Source organism: Acomys minous, assembly GCF_964271855.1.
Source record: "Acomys minous genome assembly, chromosome: 9".
NCBI lineage: Eukaryota > Metazoa > Chordata > Mammalia > Rodentia > Muridae > Acomys > Acomys minous.
The window spans coordinates 120,583,510-120,603,001 of NC_140490.1; the positions used below are offsets into that span (position 1 = coordinate 120,583,510).

The 19,492-nt window shown below is 44.3% G+C and overlaps 1 protein-coding gene and 1 pseudogene across 8 annotated transcripts in view; both read right to left on the reverse strand.

Annotated features, from left to right (window-relative positions):
- RALYL (RALY RNA binding protein like) overlaps window positions 1–19,492 on the reverse strand; it is a 651,644-nt gene that overhangs the window by 54,645 nt on the left and 577,507 nt on the right. The window lies entirely within an intron of this gene.
- Window positions 11,927–12,369, reverse strand: LOC311605038 (ubiquitin-conjugating enzyme E2 variant 1-like; annotated as a pseudogene). Its single transcript has one exon. The product of its transcript is annotated as a ubiquitin-conjugating enzyme E2 variant 1-like (transcript).

Consider the following 19,492-nt stretch of genomic DNA (forward strand, 5'->3'; position numbering starts at 1 on the left):
ACGGGATACTGGTGACCAACCTCTTCTTTTCCCCTATTGTCAGGGTTGGGGGACAGCCTCGCCAACTTTGCCAAACTCCACCACATAATTGCATTTTCAGGAGTATTCCCTTAATTTTTTTTGTGTGTGTGTTTAAATTTTTATTAAATATTTTATTTATATTATTATACATATACTCAATAAACTACCTCCAGCAAGGATAATGATGACACAATCAGGAATTATATAAATGTTACATTCTTAGTGTTTTGGCTATATATAATATAATATATGATGTATATACTACATACAGAATATACATCATATATTATATACATATTATATATAGTATATATAACATATATACTGTATATATTATAGATATACTAATATATATTATACTAATACATCATATATAATATATAACATATATACTGTATATGTTATAGATATACTAATATATATATTATATACACACTATACCAGCTACTTGGTGTATCACCCAACCCCAATACCCACTCCATCTCAAAAGCCTCAGGGGACTCAAGCCCATATATCTGGCCTTCTGGCCTTCTAAGAGAAAAAATTTATTCGTCCCACTTCTTCTCTTTTTAACACTCCTGTACTTACAGTGAAAAAGCCTAATGGAACTTTCCATCTGGTTCAAGACCTCTGGCTTCTCAGTTCTGCAGCCATCCCACTCCACCCTGTGTGGCTCACCCTATACTCTGCCTTCGGCTGTTCCCTCAGGGACATCCCAATTCTTAGTCCTGCATCCAAGGACTCATTCTTTTCCATCCCCCTTGGTGCTCAGTCACAAAACGTCTTTGCTTTTACCTGGGCTGACCCTGACACCCACTCTCTCAGCTAACCTGGACTGACTTCCCCGGGGCCTATGGGTCAGCCTGCACTCACTTTCCCCGGGGCCTATGGGTCAGCCTGCACTGACTTTCCCCGGGGCCTATGGGTCAGCCTGCACTGACTTTCCCCGGGGCCTATGGGTCAGCCTGGACTGACTTTCCCCGGGGCCTATGGGTCAGCCTGCACTCACTTTCCCCAGGGCCTATGGGTCAGCCTGGACTGACTTTCCCCGGGGCCTATGGGTCAGCCTGGACTGACTTTCCCCGGGGTCTATGGGTCAGCCTGGACTGACTTTCCCCGGGGCCTATGGGTCAGCCTGCACTGACTTTCCCCGGGGCCTATGGGTCAGCCTGCACTGACTTTCCCCGGGGCCTATGGGTCAGCCTGCACTGACTTTCCCCGGGGCCTATGGGTCAGCCTGCACTGACTTTCCCCGGGGCCTATGGGTCAGCCTGGACTGACTTTCCCCGGGGCCTATGGGTCAGCCTGGACTGACTTTTCCCGGGGCCTATGGGTCAGCATGGACTGACTTTCCCCGGGGCCTATGGGTCAGCCTGGACTGACTTTCCCCAGGGCCTATGGGTCAGCCTGGACTGACTTTCCCCGGGGTCTATGGGTCAGCCTGGACTGACTTTCCCCGGGGCCTATGGGTCAGCCTGCACTGACTTTCCCCGGGGCCTATGGGTCAGCCTGGACTGACTTTCCCCGGGGCCTATGGGTCAGCCTGCACTGACTTTCCCCAGGGCCTATGGGTCAGCCTGCACTGACTTTCCCCAGGGCCTATGGGTCAGCCTGCACTGACTTTCCCCAGGGCCTATGGGTCAGCCTGGACTGACTTTCCCCGGGGCCTATGGGTCAGCCTGGACTGACTTTCCCCGGGGTCTATGGGTCAGCCTGCACTCACTTTCCCCGGGGCCTATGGGTCCGCCTGCACTGACTTTCCCCGGGGCCTATGGGTCAGCCTGGACTGACTTTCCCCAGGGCCTATGGGTCAGCCTGGACTGACTTTTCCCGGGGCCTATGGGTCAGCCTGGACTGACTTTCCCCGGGGCCTATGGGTCAGCCTGGACTGACTTTCCCCAGGGCCTATGGGTCAGCCTGGACTGACTTTCCCCGGGGCCTATGGGTCAGCCTGGACTGACTTTCCCCGGGGCCTATGGGTCAGCCTGGACTGACTTTCCCCGGGGCCTATGGGTCAGCCTGGACTGACTTTCCCCGGGGCCTATGGGTCAGCCTGCACTGACTTCCCCGGGGCCTATGGATCAGCCTGGACTGACTTTCCCCAGGGCCTATGGGTCAGCCTGGACTGACTTTCCCCAGGGCCTATGGGTCAGCCTGGACTGACTTTCCCCGGGGCCTATGGGTCAGCCTGCACTGACTTCCCCGGGGCCTATGGGTCAGCCTGGACTGACTTTCCCCGGGGCCTATGGGTCAGCCTGCACTGACTTTCCCCAGGGCCTATGGGTCAGCCTGCACTGACTTTCCCCGGGGCCTATGGGTCAGCCTGGACTGACTTTCCCCGGGGCCTATGGGTCAGCCTGCACTGACTTTCCCCGGGGCCTATGGGTCAGCCTGGACTGACTTTCCCCGGGGCCTATGGGTCAGCCTGCACTGACTTTCCCCAGGGCCTATGGGTCAGCCTGCACTGACTTTCCCCAGGGCCTATGGGTCAGCCTGCACTGACTTTCCCCAGGGCCTATGGGTCAGCCTGGACTGACTTTCCCCGGGGCCTATGGGTCAGCCTGGACTGACTTTCCCCGGGGTCTATGGGTCAGCCTGCACTGACTTTCCCCGGGGCCTATGGGTCAGCCTGCACTGACTTTCCCCGGGGTCTATGGGTCAGCCTGGACTCACTTTCCCCGGGGCCTATGGGTCAGCCTGCACTGACTTTCCCCGGGGCCTATGGGTCAGCCTGCACTGACTTTCCCCAGGGTCTATGGGTCAGCCTGCACTGACTTTCCCCGGGGCCTATGGGTCAGCCTGGACTGACTTTCCCCAGGGCCTATGGGTCAGCCTGGACTGACTTTCCCCGGGGCCTATGGGTCAGCCTGGACTGACTTTCCCCAGGGTCTATGGGTCAGCCTGCACTGACTTTCCCCAGGGTCTATGGGTCAGCCTGCACTGACTTTCCCCAGGGCCTATGGGTCAGCCTGGACTGACTTTCCCCAGGGCCTATGGGTCAGCCTGGACTGACTTTCCCCAGGGCCTATGGGTTAGCCTGGACTGACTTCCCCAGGGCCTATGGGTCAGCCTGGACTCACTTTCCCCAGGGCCTATGGGTCAGCCTGCACTGACTTTCCCCAGGGCCTATGGGTCAGCCTGGACTGACTTTCCCCGGGGTCTATGGGTCAGCCTGGACTCACTTTCCCCAGGGTCTATGGGTCAGCCTGCACTGACTTTCCCCAGGGCCTATGGGTCAGCCTGCACTGACTTTCCCCAGGGTCTATGGGTCAGCCTGCACTGACTTTCCCCAGGGCCTATGGGTCAGCCTGGACTGACTTCCCCGCGGTCTATGGGTCAGCCTGGACTGACTTTCCTCGGGGTCTATGGGTCAGCCTGCACCTGTTTGATTAGGCTCTAAGCTCTGATTTACTCTCCTTGTCTCTCCCTAACTCTAAACTTCTAGACATGAAGATGACCTTCTCCTCTGCAGCCCATGCCTACAAATTAGCCGAACCTCTGGCCTCCTAAATTCCTTGTCTACCCATGGCTATAGAGTCTCACCTTCTAAGGTCCAGTTCTGCACCTCAGGTCATCTACTTGGGACCAATAATTACCCCAACCCACAATGCCATTGCCTTAGATTGAAATCACCTAATCTGGTCTTCAACAGTTCCCTCCATTAAAGAGGTGATTTTGCTATTCCTAGGAATGGCTGATTGCTTATGCTCCTGGATCCCTTCCTTTTCCCTTCTCACCTGCCTGATTTGTGAGGCAGCCCAAGGCCCCTTATATGAACACCTTCTCTGTCTGTAACCAAGCCCTTTCCCAGGCTCCTACGGACCCTTCTCAGGGCCTCAGCTTTACATCTCCCTGACCTAACCCGCCTCTTCTCCCTCTGTGTAACAGAGAAAGAGGGATATGCCCTTGAGGTCAAGTCATCAGCTAGGGTCCTCCTTTGCCTCTGTAGCATATCTGTCAAAGAAATCGGACATAACCACCCGGGGATAGGCACTTTGCATATGTGCTTTAGCTGCTGAGTTCCTTATTTGTGAATAGAAATAACCCTAACTTTTGGGTCACCTATTACTGTCTTTTCTTCTCACAACCTCTCCCACCTCAACATAAAAATGCTTACAAACTCTACCCCCTTCTAGAACCTCTCCCTCCAGGTGGCACTAGGAGAAGACTCTACACTTACTTTACAACCACGCCCCCTCTTTATACAACTAATCTTCCCAAACCTAATCCTAATCACTTCCCAACTTATTCCTGAATTCAACCTTAGAGAAACTTTTGCCCCACCCCTCACACATCCAGGAGGGCACATTGTCCCAGGCCCTCTATAGTTGGTACACAGATTTCAGGTCCTTTGTACACAAATTATCTCAAAAAACTGGTTTTGCCACACTGTCAAATAGTGAGGTTGTTGAGGCACAGGCCCTCCCTGCCCATACCACTAATCAACAGGCAGAAATAATAGCGCGTACCCGATCCTTCCAATTGGCACAGGGATAATCCTTAACTATCTACACTGACTACAAATATGCCCTTCATATCCTCCTGTCCCATGCTGCCATCTGGAGAGAGCACAGGCTATTTACAACAAAGGGAGAATCAGATTATGGCTATGCTAAAAGCCTCCCACCTTCCCACAGCTATTGGAATGGTCCACTGTCAGTCACACCAGAGTGCCAATTCCATAATCTCTACGGGGAGTAACTGGGCTGATGAGGCAGCTAGGGCTGTGGCCTTTGGAGGCCTAGACTCATCTTACCCACCACAAGAAACCGTTATACTGCATCCCACACACCCTGGGGGCCTCCTGACACTCAACAAATTCTGTCCTAATTACATTTAATCTTTTATCTTAATAGCCAAGCCTCATATAACTTTGTTAATAACCAACCTACAGCCCACTTCTGAAGACTTATGTTTCTTAAAGCCTATTACTGCCTCCTGTAAGGTCTGTCTGATGTCAGACTTCAGCAACAGATATCACAGCCCCCCTTCTCCTACCCACCAGGCTAGGGGTGCTCTCCCCAGGCCTGATGCAAGAGAAAATTTTTAATTAGCATTAAAGCAACCAGAACAGCAGAGCTCTCTAACTCATAAGTGCAGGTCAACAGGTATTCTAGCCCAAGGTCCCAGATGATAAGTCACAAAGAATGCGGAGATAAGAGACAAAGGCCTACTGAGTGTTCCAGGGACCGGCTGGCCATAAAAGATAGGGAGGATACACAAGGACAAATTCCTGAGAGAAGCAGGTACCGGACATGATCAAGTGAGTAATGAGCCAAGACCCCTCATCCAATTTTATGGTGTTTACTTAATCCTCTTTGAGGCCCGCACACAATGTTCCAGGTTTGAGTTTAACCAGATGTGTTGTCAGCTCAGATAAAACATCTACCCTCGGGTTTCAAGAAAAACAGGAACCAAGGACTGTTCCCGTATGATTAAGTCTGAGCTTACCCCAGATCTGCCTACGCAATTTGCTGATGTTCAAATGTTTGAAACAACCAATCGTGTGTAGCCGCGCCGAAACTTCCCACTCCCCCCGACCCTTGCCCATATAAACCCCTAACCCCTGGGCTTCTGGGTCGACCCCTCTGTCTCCTGCGTGAGATACGTGTTGACCCGGAGCTCCGCCAATAAACTGCCTCATGTGTTTACAGCAAGATGGTCGTTTGTGTGTCTTTGGGTGCGCGCCATCCCGAGGCTTGAGTGAGGGTCTCCCTTCGGGGATCTTTCACTGACAGGCAACTTGATATTACCCACATGCCCACAGTTAAACATGCCAGGGATCTCCTGGTTCTGATGGATACTTTCTCATGGTGGGTGGAGGCCTTCCACACTACTAGCAAAAGGGCTCAGACAATTTCTGACCATGTTCTTAGCGAGATCTTCCCTCAGTTTGGAGTCCCCGCCTCCCTCTAGTCAGAGAATGGTCCTGGGTTCACCTCTCTGGTTCCCCAGACCTTATATAAAGCACTAAATATTCCTTGGTATTTTCATATTCTACACCACCCCCAGTCCTCAGGGAAGACAGAACGCACTAACTTGTCCTTTCAAAACATTCTTATCAAACTGTCATAGGAACTTCATGTCAACTGGGTAAAACTCCTGTAGCCCTTTCTAGGCTACGGGCTCTCTCTAAAAGACCTCTTTTAATTTCATCCTTTGAGCTCATGTATGGACAACCAGCTCTAACTCCCGGGTTTCAACTTAATCTTTGCTCCTCCTTGATCATCTACTGTGGGGACCCATGCCAAATTCTGCCGTGTCAGAAATCCTGTGCTTAGGCTGTATGCTGTGACCTTCGAGTTGCTGACCTTTACCTCACCATGAGGTCTTGTGTTCTAGGCTATCCTTGGACTATTTACCTTTGAAAGAAGTAGAGAAGTCTCAACTTGGAACCACCCAGAGGATCTAGGAAGTTCTTACAAGGAACTACTCAGAGAACTAGGAAGTTCTACAGGGAGCGATTTAGGCTATTGCATTCATGCCCGGGGGCTAGGGTGGGTGAGATAAGAATAGATCCTATTGACCTTGCCCTATATATGTTCCTGCTAGTCGGCAATAAAGTGAATCTTGATCAGAAATTTCCTGACTTGATTTGTTATTTCTCGTGTCTCTGTATCCTACTTTCAATTCTCACCCCCTCATTCAGGTGAACCCTGATTCAATTTTCCCGTGGGCTGGGACCTGACAATCTACTCACCCCCTTATTCTGTCGTCTCTGCTCCCTACTACGGGACACCATTGACCACCATCTATTTTCACCCACACACCAACTCCTGTCCATCTCCAATCAACATTGAAGACCAGGCTCGTATTTCCATTCCAGACCAATGTCCCTCAGCTCTTTCCGCTACATGGCAGGGCCCCTTCAAAGTAATCCTCGCAACCCTCACAGCAGCCAAGCTGGAGGGCTTTGCTCACTGGATCCACCGCTTACCTCAAGCATTTTGACCCCACCTTTCAAGATAATGTCCATTCCTACATATTAACTCCAACAAGATCCTGCTCCCTTAAGCTCCAGAAGACTCCAAAGTCAGCCACCTTGTTTCAATTCCAGAAGTATGAGGCTTTACTCTGGGAACCATATTCCACCCTACTGGATTGGATATGTACTCCCCCCCTTGTCTATTCCTGCCCAGGGCAACCCATAAAGATGGACATTCAGGGTTCAAGAAATGCTCATTCATAACAAACGCTCTCTCCAGATAGGGTCAGGAAATTGCTTGACGGAAGGCTGTCAGAAGCTGAGTGAAATCATCAACCCCACATCCATCCTTTATTTCTTATTTGATAGAATTTTTGTTTGCTTCTCCTTTCACCAAATAGAAAGTCATTGCAGGGAATGGCCAGATACATCTCGGCCCGGTATTGGTCCTCCCAGATCCACACTCCAGCACAGAAGAAGCTCATTCACCTTTTTAGGAAGATCCTCTTCTTCATCCAGGAGCTGTGGGATCCCAGGTGGAAACGGGCATCCTCGGCAAACTACCACCTCTACTCACCTGAACTTCTGATAAGTACAATTTATATCCAGAGAAAATGGATCCCAATTACCCAGTCCTTCAACATGGAAAAGGTGGAAAAAGTGATTAAACACTCTTCCAAAGTCATTGCCTGTCTAACATGCCCTTTCTCAATAATACAAACCTGTCATTTCATCTCTTACTTCAGACTCTGACCTTGGCCTATGAGAGCTCCTTAATGTCACCCAGCCTGGCTGCTTTGTATATTGCTGGCTGTGTGTGTCCCCTGGGACCATCTCAGAACTGCTATTAACAGAATCCTCAGTTACCCTGTTAAAAAAAAAACCTCACCTCACCTCGCCACTCATCAACTGCCCTAACTCTGGTATTGGCACAACTACCTACTTTTTCCATATCACCCTCTTTGGCATGGTAGGCTGTTTCAAAGCATCTGGGACACACCTTGAAACATCTGGGACATCTGGGACTTAACCTTCTATAGGAAAGTTAAGTTTCCTAGACTGCAACACAACTATAACCCTCAATACCTCGTCTCACCCCCCAGTGACCTACCACTCATAACACCTTGATTCTGTGTGATACTCAGATCTACCATCATCGACCTCCTGGTTTGTCAGGGGCTTGAACATTGGTGCTTCTCTTCCAAGAGTTTCAGATCTACCATCGTCGACCTCCTGGTTTGTCAGGGGCTTGAACATTGGTGCTTCTCTTCCAAGAGTTTCAGATCTACCATCGTCGACCTCCTGGTTTGTCAGGGGCTTGAACATTGGTGCTTCTCCTCCAAGAGTTGGAAGTGATACATGGAGAGGCCCTTATAATTTCTAGTTGTGGACTCAATTGCCACCTGGCATAGTAAGAGTACAATTCAAATCTTACCTCTCCAGGCTGTTGCGGGACTCACTGTGGGTATCAGAACCAGGACAGTAGGACTGGGCACTTCACTATATTACCAGCTTTCTTCCCAATTTATCCATGACTTCTAGCAAGTGGCTCAGACATTACTAACTCTTCACAGACAAATTGACTCTTTGGTAGCTGTGGTACTTCAAAACCAACGAGGGCTAGACCTCCCTACAACTAAAAAAGGTGGCCTTTGCCTCTCCTCCAAGGGGAAAGTTTCTTTTATGTCAACCAGTTGGGTACAGTAAGAGACAAAATTCAACAACTCCAAGCAGACCTCCAAAAATGAAGGGAACAATTCAAGGTCTCTAATCCCTGGACCCTTGACAATCCCATATGGAAGTGGATTCTGCCCTTCCTGACCCCTCTCCTACTCAATTTTTTTTTGCTCTATTTGTAGCTTTATTAACTTCTTCTTTGCATCCCTCCAGTGTCAAATGCAAAAGATCCCTAACCAAACCATTCATCAGTTATTTTTACAGGATTATCAACCCCTGGCCACAGAACCAGATGCTGATGACTAGCCAATATGCCTTGATGGTGAGGATCATCTGTGCCCTGAGAATGACAATGCCTCTGTTCATCAGGAAGCAGGTCGGTTAACATGAACTTCATCCCCACTCCATCTCCTCACCATCACCATCTTCCCTGGATTTGACTATCACAGGGGGCTTGATACCCAATGGGACAACAGGCATCTCTTAGGCCACATCAGAAACTCACCAATGGCAGAACATATTATCACCAGCCACCAGGATGTGAAGGTCCCCTTGGCCATGTGTGCACTTTCTGTGCATGCGCTGGGTCATCTTATAAGGGGACTTGTTCTAGTCCCCTGCTCCCTTTCCTTGTATTCCCCAGAGACAGCCTCTGTCATCGCCTTCCCTAATTAAACCTCTCTCACACGGATCTGCCATGTGGAATGATTTCTGAATTTGTCATATAGCTACATCCCTTAAATCCTAACAGTGAGGAGATTTTCAGCGATAACAGGATATTTCATCAGAAATCTCAGTGAAAGGAGGAAACAGGCAGGGGGAGTTAAATGTTGGTTGTTGGGGCAGATATAGAACAGAACAGTATACACACAGGATAGAGAAAGAGCATAGGACAGAATTTGGAAAATAAATGAATGTGCCTGGAGGAAAATGACTAAGTGGAAGGAGTGTGTAAGGCCTCAGTGAGTGAAGCAGAGTGGAGAGATGGTTCTGGGTGCCAGTTGGAACTGTCATGCAGCTAAGAGCTCCATATTGAATTTTCAGAGTCTGTAGACTGATGGGCAGATGAGTGGATCACTGCTTCTCTGAGGATAGGTCCAGGGAGACTGATGATTGGTCAGACTGGACCAAAGCATTAGTGTTTGTGTGAGGTATCCAAGTACAGGAGAAAACTAAGCCAGCTGAGTATGTGACTATAAAGTTTAGTGAAGAGGTAAAAGGTGGGAAAGAAGCTACGGAGCTGACAATAAGAGGTGGCATTCTTGGTTAAGATGCACAATGAGTCTTTACTAATACGCATACAATACTGGTCATGTTACAACATATTTTAGGAGAGTCAGTAATGACACATTCAAAGAAAACCTCATTGTATAAATTATCCAAAAACATGAAGCATTACAAGAAAAGCAAGTATCTTGTCATAATAAAACCGCTTTGTCCTGTCCTTTTTATGCACAATTCCAGTGCCTGAATTTAGAACTACTAAATAACATCAGAAGACTGATAAATAAAAATAGTGCTAGCTCATAAGCTCCATTAGATTTTGTAGAAGGAGGACTGGAACTCAAGAAAGTAGGAGTCAGTTTTTAATCATACAGATAAAGTAGTTTTCCTAAAGTACCGCCATGGAATTTTGTTAAAAAAGTAAAGCCATGTCAAATCATTACAGAGCTGGTTTCTCTAGAATACACTGATTTTGTGATAAATATTATTGCATTTTGATACAGTGAACAAAATTATGATTGGGCCTTTTTTGTAACATGGGATACGATCTATAAAGGAAATTAGGCATGCAGGATGACACCATCTGCCTATATACAAATCTCTGATTTATGTAGTGAAAAATAATTCAAATTATTTTAGTCTCCTCTAGATATCCAATATACCCAGACACAAATAAAGAACCTGGAGATATGTCTCCAGATCAATGGTTTTTAATGGAGGGTGACTTTTCCCTGTAGTGGACATGCTACACTAACTAAAGAGAGTTTGCACATTATGACTGGAGTGTGGTATCTAATGAGAATTTGATCTGTTGACTACAACGCACAAGCTGTCACACCATCATGCAAAAATTTATTGGACAAGATAAATAGTAATAATGCTATATCTTTGAAATTCTGGGTTTCAAGGGCGGAATGTATATTTGATATTCCATGTTTGGTATGCATAACACTACAAATCTATTTTTCTCATCTTTTTGATATTAAAATACAATCAAATCATTTGTTTCTTCCCTTTCCTGAATCCAAAATTTCCCATATATCCCTACTTACTCTGCTTCAAATCCATGAGATATATTTTTCAATAATTGTTGTTATGTGCATACATGTATATGTATGTACATATCAGTTCCTAAGTATAACTGGTTCAGTGAGGGTATGAGGAGCGACACTGAAACCTGAGTCAGAACGGTCAGGGCCTCCTGTCCCAGTTGTCAGGCTCCATATCAGGTGGGTGATACAGAGCCCTGTTCAAATCTCTTCAATGTGTAAAGGCAAAGTGATTATGGGAAAAGGAACCAAGTCAGAACCATGGTGCACTGAGAACTCTCTGCACAGCCTTTCTCTAGGCAGAACCACCAAGGACCCTGAGGGCTGGCCGGTCTGAGTCGCCCAATCTCATCTGATGGCTCTTGGACAAAGCAAGCGTTGGGCAGGAATGGGCAGCGAGGGAGTTGAGGAGGAGGAGAGGAGCGCCTCTTGATAAAGGTATGGAGAGGGAAGCCCTGAGTCCATAACCCAGGGCCAATTTCAGGTGGAGATGATGGGCATCATCTAAGCTTTGTCCAAGGCTGGGAGTATAGGAGTGGACACAATGACTTCAATGGGGCATCACTTAAGACCTGTGAAAGCCGCGGTGCAGCCAAAGTGCACACAAGTCCAGCTGTTGGTCCACGGCTGCCACCTAAAGCCTTCCCATCTATTTTAAGGTCCACCATACAGCCATGGTGGGGCAAAGGCAGAACCAGCCCATGTGCCAGCAGCAGGTGATTGTGTGACGGGTCTATTCACAGTTGCGTTAGCTGTGCACACCTCTCGCAGAGGAAACTGATTTCAACACACCTTTTTTAACCCCAGAAGTTCAACCAGGCAGACAGCAGTTACACTCGACAGATGTTACACAGTACAACTTAGGTATTTCCAATGGACAGGAACTTAGTATCAGAACATGTCTCAGGATGAAGTCTGAGTAGAGCTTCCTCTCCAGTACTTTGAGGTCTACAGATGTATCTAGAAAATTCACTACTGTGGAAAATGAAGACTTAGGTTGGATGGGGAGCGGAAGCCAGGGCCCTGGTGACTAATCGCTGCAACACTGTGCTTTGGGCACCTGTGGCAGCTTCGTGTTCTCTTTTGACATCATCAACCATCCAAGGTCCTTCAGGATGACTTTGATGCTGTGGCAGTTCTGCCACTTTGCCAGCCCTGCCATGGCTCTTGGATCCACCACTCCATTTGAACTACTCACTCCGCTCATATTGACCTTTATTACAAATCTCACAGACATGGGTGCTTCTGAGGATTTAGGCTCACATTCTATTTTAAGGCTGTATATTTGGTTTTCATAAATGATTCTTAGAAGCCCAATTATCAGCCCTGTCCACCTTGTAAGCATCATGTCTTTGTTGTCCTCTAGACCTCCTCTAACTGTGCTGTCACCTTTTCCTTTCTGGCCTTCCGGCTGTTTTCCAACAACCAGAAATTTTGAGAGACTTTTACTCCTGAGCCTGTGGTAGCTGCCATCTTGCATCGCTATTGCTTGAAGGCCAGCAAAATGAGCTCATTTCATTCAATAGCTGTCTGTTAGTTATCCATTCTGTGCATCTATTCATCTATCATTTATTTAGATGATGTTCTTTATAAGATATAAAATATTACAGGCGATAACATTTACTCCTTATGATAAATATGTGGAGCACATATTATTAAAACACTTTGTGAAGCATGTATTGTTAAGATTACTTTGTGGATTAAAACAGAATATAAGAGAAGTAATGTACTTAGGATTACATAGATCGGAAGCATTGAAGGAAAGTTTAAGGAGGAATGAAGAAGACTATGTCTGCCCGAGTTTCTCTTTACCCTTCAGCCATGAACTACTTACAGTGAGCTGCTTTCCTGACCTCGAGGGATTTATAGTTGGTGGGAAAACCATGAAAACAACTTATAAAGTATAAGAAAATAAATAATTAGGTAATGAGAAATGTATGAAACACTCCTATTAATTGACATTGAAAATATGTCATCTTCTCATTTGGAAAGCTACTAACCTGCACTACCAGCACACTCAGCTAATCAAGTTTATTCCTTCTCAGGTCTCTGAAGGAGTAGAAGACTAGGTAGCTTAGTTTTACAATGAAGCTTAGTTGTTTAGGGGTTAAGATGTTTTTAGGTCTAGATAGATGTTTTAAGTTGATAATGACAAGATGTGATGGAGATTGATTTACATTCAGGAGTTTAGACGCATCAAGATAGGAAAGATGTTTTCTTCAAGGCTGTCAAATACAAATAGTGAAAACACTAAGAATGTAACATTTATATAATTCCCGATTGTGTCATGGTTCTTCTTGCTATAGGTAGTTTATTGTATATATGTGCAATAATATAAATGTATATATAAAAATGTTTTGATAAAAGAAAATTCCTCCCAATAAAGTATGTCCACCAAATCATAACGTTTTAATAAAGAACCATGTTTATTTTTTCTTTGTTATATTAGTTCCTCAGTATGTCTGCTTCATGTATGAAAAATAAGGCTTATCACATGGTAGGTGCTAATTGAAGTTGTGTGAAATATTGAGAAAATAAATAATAAGTTATTTTTATGGAATTTTATTATTGATTTTAAAAATAACCATAATATACTAGACTCCTGATCTAGACTAGAAGGCTCTTGTAGACTTCAGCAAGAAATATAATTTTCATTAAAATAAAAGGCAGGTCTTATTGGAGAACTTGAAAGTACAAAAAAGACTGATTTCTTTTACACTTTTAAGAAATGGTCAGGGCAGGGTTTGCCTCCATTTCTCTCATTGACTAGATGTAGTTAGTAACTCACATGTTAGCTTTCAGCATTGTGAAAGCTACAGTTCATATTCAACTGTGAAACAAACAGATAACAAAGTCAAAATTGAAAAAGCAAAAATATCAGTAGTATGTTCTACAAATATTTGAGTAGACTCTGAAAGATTTAATTAACTTAGCTACATTTCTCTAAAAACAGGAGGATTATATGTAAACATAAATAATAAACAAGAGGCATGGGGCCCAAGTCCCATAAGATCAACAACTTGCTCGAGTTTGGAGGACAGTGATGTTGAAAGGTCTAAATTTGGACACAGAATACTGCTACCTGAGCTGGACCTTGGATATAGGGAAATTGTTAGAAATATTTATTAGTGCATTAGTAACATAACACAATGATCCAATAAAGTATTTCTTAAGATGAAGGAGCACTTTCATTTAGAGTGTTTTCAATTAGAAAACTTAAGATTCCAAGTCATCTCAGGAAGTGTGTGGAGAAGAATGAGGGGACGAACAGGCCAGAAGCTCCAGGAGAAACAATTGTTCTGGATTACTTTTTGGTGATTGTTAGTAATTTTGATTTTGGTGTGAAACTGGCAAAGATGTAGGGTTTTGCTGCTTGAAATACAAGAGTAATGAAGAATACGAAGTCAGGGAAATAAGTCAGAAGTCTGTTCGAGTAGATTCCATTCTGCTTAAGAATTGCCCTGGTTATAAAGCTGAGGAGAAGTAGAGGTGTGCTATAGGGTTACTGGCAGAACCTATGCTCATCATAGGTTTGACAATTCTACGGTGGGATGACTGGATCCATCTTGAGTGTTAGTGGAGCTCAGAGATGTCTTAGAGTAATTTAAAAAAAATAATAATTTATTAATGCAGCCTTGATAGCAGTACATATTTGCTTCATATAAAGTATGAAGATAGCTCTATGGTAAAAGTCTTATTTTGAATATGAAACATGGAAACATTCCTTAAAAAACATACCTTAAAATAATGTCACAGCCAACACATGATTCTATACACAGCAGTTTCCTATCCCATGCTTATATTTAACAGCTCTTTTTTTTTTTAACAGAGTTAATTCACTTTATTTTTCTTGTATAAAAACCCCTATGTGGTAGCCACATCTGAAGCCAGGTCCTCTGAACAGAGACTATGGTATCGGTTTTCACAGGATGATCAGTGAATTCCTGTTGAGCAATGTTTTGAGTGGATGTAACAACTGTCAGTAAAGCAATGCTTAGCCAATCCACTGGACAGAATGACAGGAAGTGGAAGGTGGGACTTCCAAGAGAGGGGGAGAAACCAGGAGTTTACAGTTGACTGGGAGTTGGAGGAGAGAAGCCACTGAGAATCAGATTGGCAAATGCTTGGGATATACGTAGGTTATGAGGATTAGAGTAGTTTATTTTAGTTTATTGTTTAAAAAGTAGCAGTTTAGATTCTGCCCAGTTTAGTGCTTGCAACTTTGAATTACATTTCAGTCTCTTTGTGTCAGTTAATGGCTTCCAAGGCTGAACAGATACATTTTAATGTAACAAATTGGCGCCCAACCAAACACACTTGAAAGAGCATACTTTGTTATAGTTTGGTGGGGGGAATAGGCCACCCTGGGCCTACTCAGCAACCCTGAACTCCAAAGGACTCTGTTACAAAGACTGAGGACCATTTTGGCAGCTTCTGGATCCCCTTCCCCCATCTCCTCCCTGGACTAGGGGAAAAAATGCCTTATATGTAAACCCTGGGCTTTCATTAGCCACGCCCGCCCCACTATCACACAACAGCTTTACAATCTCCATGACTGTGATTACCTCAATGAGGCAGAAAAAAAAAAGTCCCAATTAAACTTCTGGCTTAGTCCATTTCTCCCTCTACTCAGGACTCTGCCATGAATCTGGAATTTCGGGCATTTCCAGTTAATGTCTATCCCACCGAGGCTGGATCCCTCCTCAAAGTCAGATTGCCACTGTAAACAGTTTTCTCCAAGGGAGCCTAACAGGCAGCCCTGCCAACAGGATAGCATGATTAGTTAGGCCTCCATGGGTTTCCAGCACAAGACCCCACCTTGTCTAGCCTGCACACCCTTGCCATCCTTCCTACCTCCCTTTCTCAGTCAATATTCCAAGGAGTAAACAAACAAAGAGGCTGCCCCCTCCCTGCTTACCTGTTAGACAGTGCTGTTACAAAGCCAACAGGCACATGCCTGTGGGAGCGGAGGTCCTTTGGGATATACATGCATTGCTTTCCCTGCATAATGCAAGGCTTGGAGGGGACACCAAAACAAACCAAACAAAAGGCAACGTCTGCTGCAGAAGGGAGGGCATGGATGGTGACAGAGAGAAAAGGATTCCTGGGGAGCCACAGACACAGCCATATGATGCTGAATCCCCTAGCTAAGGCTGCACATACCTATTGCCTGTCAGCTTTTTCTGCTACAGGATTGCCTACACAGAGCAGCAACATCTAAATTCCAAGAATGACAGACAGGGGTTTTCTGCTGAAGCAAGAAATACCACAGCTGGCCCATAACTTAGAGTTTTCTTGCTTTTTTGTTTGAGTTTTGTTTTAAAAGTTGTTTTTCCACTAAAAGTGGGAATACCTTCTTATCAATGACCTCTTGAGGGGAGAAAAATCTAGGGTGAGCTAAACTTCTAATATAAAACCAAACACAGTCAAGACATAAAGTACCAAGTCCATGGTGTTTAAATCTTCAGTATTAGTCATTCATTAGATGGGTGATATGTTACTGGTTGATTCAGAGGTAGATCCCTTAAGAAAAATATTTAATAAAATAAAAAGCAGTTTTGCCTTTTTGGGGATTGCAGATTGCACCAAAAAAATACCAGGAGACGATTCTGCTGATTATATGGTTTATAGGATGGGCCTACGAGGAATCCAACCGCAGAAGGTACAGATCAAAAGAGATCCTTTGTAAACTCTTGGTGGCTTTCAAATATTGCCTGTGGATATTGACTGGCTACGGCCCACTATGGGGTCAGCTACTCAAGGGCTGAGCAGTTTATTCTAAGCCTTACAAGGTAATTTGGATTTAAATGGTCCAGGAAGATTATCAGCTGAGGCTGAAAGAGAATTGGCTCTGACAGAAAAAAAAAATTCCAGGAGGCACATGGTGTTGATCGCTTGGATTTAGAACTTGATTAAAATTTGGTTGTTGTACCTTCTACTTATTTTTTCCCACAGAAATTCTTATACAGAAAAAAACATATCTTTAAATGGATGTTTTTCGCACATAAACAGTAAAAACTTAAAAACATAAATATAATAGGTTTCTAAGTTAATTATAAAAGAAAGAATGGGACTTTGTCAACTGGCAGAAATGGAGCCAGAAGAGATTGTAGGGCCTTATGTGATTACCTCATTATGGGCAGCTGACGAAAACAGACAAAGAGGTGCAATAAACTTTGGGGAGAAATTAACAACAACAACAACAACAACAAAAAACACCCGAAGCAAGTGACTTTGATTAATAAAGAGAACTAATTGAATTCTCCCTCGTATAATGAGAGAAACACAAATTTCTAAAGTTCCTGCCTTTTATAGAGATGCCAGTAAATCAGGAATGACACGTTATAAATCAAGAAATATAAGTAAAGTAGTTCACAGTCCTTATCCGTTAGTTCAAAACTCAGAGCCATGGTTCTATTAGATTTTCCAAAATCTCTTAATATAGTTACTGACCATCAAAATGCAAACGCACTGTTTCACATTTAGAAACTACTAAACTTATTCCAGATAATTAAAAATTAGCTTTTTTATTCATACAACTACAATTAGAAGCTTAAAAAAAGGATATAATGTTAATATTAGGGGCTTAAAGAAAAAATTTTCTATAACCTGGCAACAGAACAAGAAAATTATAAAAAATTATCCTACTTGTTCTTTAAATATTTCCATTACCTGCTGGGAGTTACTTGAAAGGTACTATGTCCTCAAATGACAGAGGGATACGTGTCATTTTGCAGGTTTAAAATATTTAAGTATGTATATCATACACGATACCTATTCAGGATTTCCATTGGTTTCTGCCTTGAGTTCTAAGAAGACTAATTCTGTTATTACACATTCATGAGAAGGAATGACCGTCATACGAATGCCTTAACAGATTAAAACTGATAATGTTCTATCATAAGTATCCAATAATAACACAAAACATGTTACTGGTATAACTTACAACCTTACAGGTCACACAATTATAAAAAGATCTAATGACACCTTAAAGTAACACTTCATAAAACAAAAGAGGGATATAATGTCTCCAGAGATAGGTCACAGGATGCTCTATTGACTTCAAATATTTTTAAATGTCAGTGAGACAGGCAGCCCAGCTTCAAAAGCAAAACAAAACAAGACAAAACAAAAACCCACTGGATTTTAGAAAAGACTTTTGGTTTAAACCAACCCATATAAGTCAGAAAATGTTTTGCACTGGGAAAGAGGTTTTTATTATGGTTATTTTTATAAAATTGTGTCTGTTTCTCAGTTTCTCTCTTAATCCAGCTGTCACACAAGTAATTGAGACTCTTTTATATTTGTTTAACAATAAGCTTCACGACTGCGTAGTTATCACTCTATTCTTTTTTTTTCCTCAAGTAGAATTTTTTATTTTTTTGCATTTTTTCTCCTTTATTAATTTATTCTTGTTACATCTCAATGGTTATCCCATCCCTTGTATCCTCCCATTCTTCCCTCCCTCCCATTTTCCCCTTATTCCCCTCCCCTATGACTGTGACTGAGGGGGATTTCCTCCCCCTGTATATGCTCATAGGGTATCAAGTCTCTTCTTGGTAACCTGCTGTCCTTCCTCTGAGTGCCACCAGGTCTCCCCCTCCAGAGGACATGGTCAAATGTGAGGCACCAGAGTATGTGAGAAAGTAATATCCCACTCTCCACTCTACTGTGGAGAGTGTTCTGTCCATTGTCTAGATCACTCTATTCTTTTTTATTTTTTATTTTTTTATTTTTTTCTCCTTTATTAATTTATTCTTGTTACATCTCTATTCTTAACCCTGTAACAGAACCTGGCTTCCTCCCAGCGTACGTCCCAGAGATACTTAGTGTTGACTCTTCCTGTTCCAGCTGTCTCTCCTAGACATCTCCTGTGACCGAGTCTCTTACTTCCTCCTCTAACTCTTCCTCCCCTGGCTGGCAGGAAGTCTAGACTTATTCTCTCCCCCATCAGCGGTTGCTGTAAGCTGCTTTATTGGAACATCAGGGAGCAATTGGGAAGCAGAGTTTATAAAACATAGAGAGCTCAGATTCTCAGAACAAGAATTGCAACCAGAATGGGGGTGGGGGGTGGGAGAAGATACAGAAATTGGCATCTGAACTACACAATAACCTTATGCTAACAGGTTTTGCCCTTTTTTCAACAAGAAGCAAAAACATGTGGGCTCCTTCAACGTTAATTAAGATTAGATTTAAACAGGGAAGACCTCCATCCTAAAACTTTTGACTGCTGACGTGGAAGAATGTCTGAGACCTGAAAATCTCTGCAACAGCCAGTGAATCTCTTTCGCTGCTTATTATTACCCACCACCCATTCATACGGCATGGATGCTGATTCAGGTACATTACAGTTTGGTGACTCAGTCAGAAATGGACTGATAAAGTTGATAGATGCCTTTTACCTGCTCAAACATAAAGAAGAGAACCATCATTTGCTTATTTGTGGACCGGACACAGCACCTGGCTGAGAGTTTACAGGACAAGCTTGACCAGGCTATGGCTTCCACCATGGACACCCTTGAGTCCCTTCAAGTGACAAATCTCCTCCCCAGCTGGGCTTGTTCTCCAAACTGGAAAGCTCTGGACTTGCTGCTGT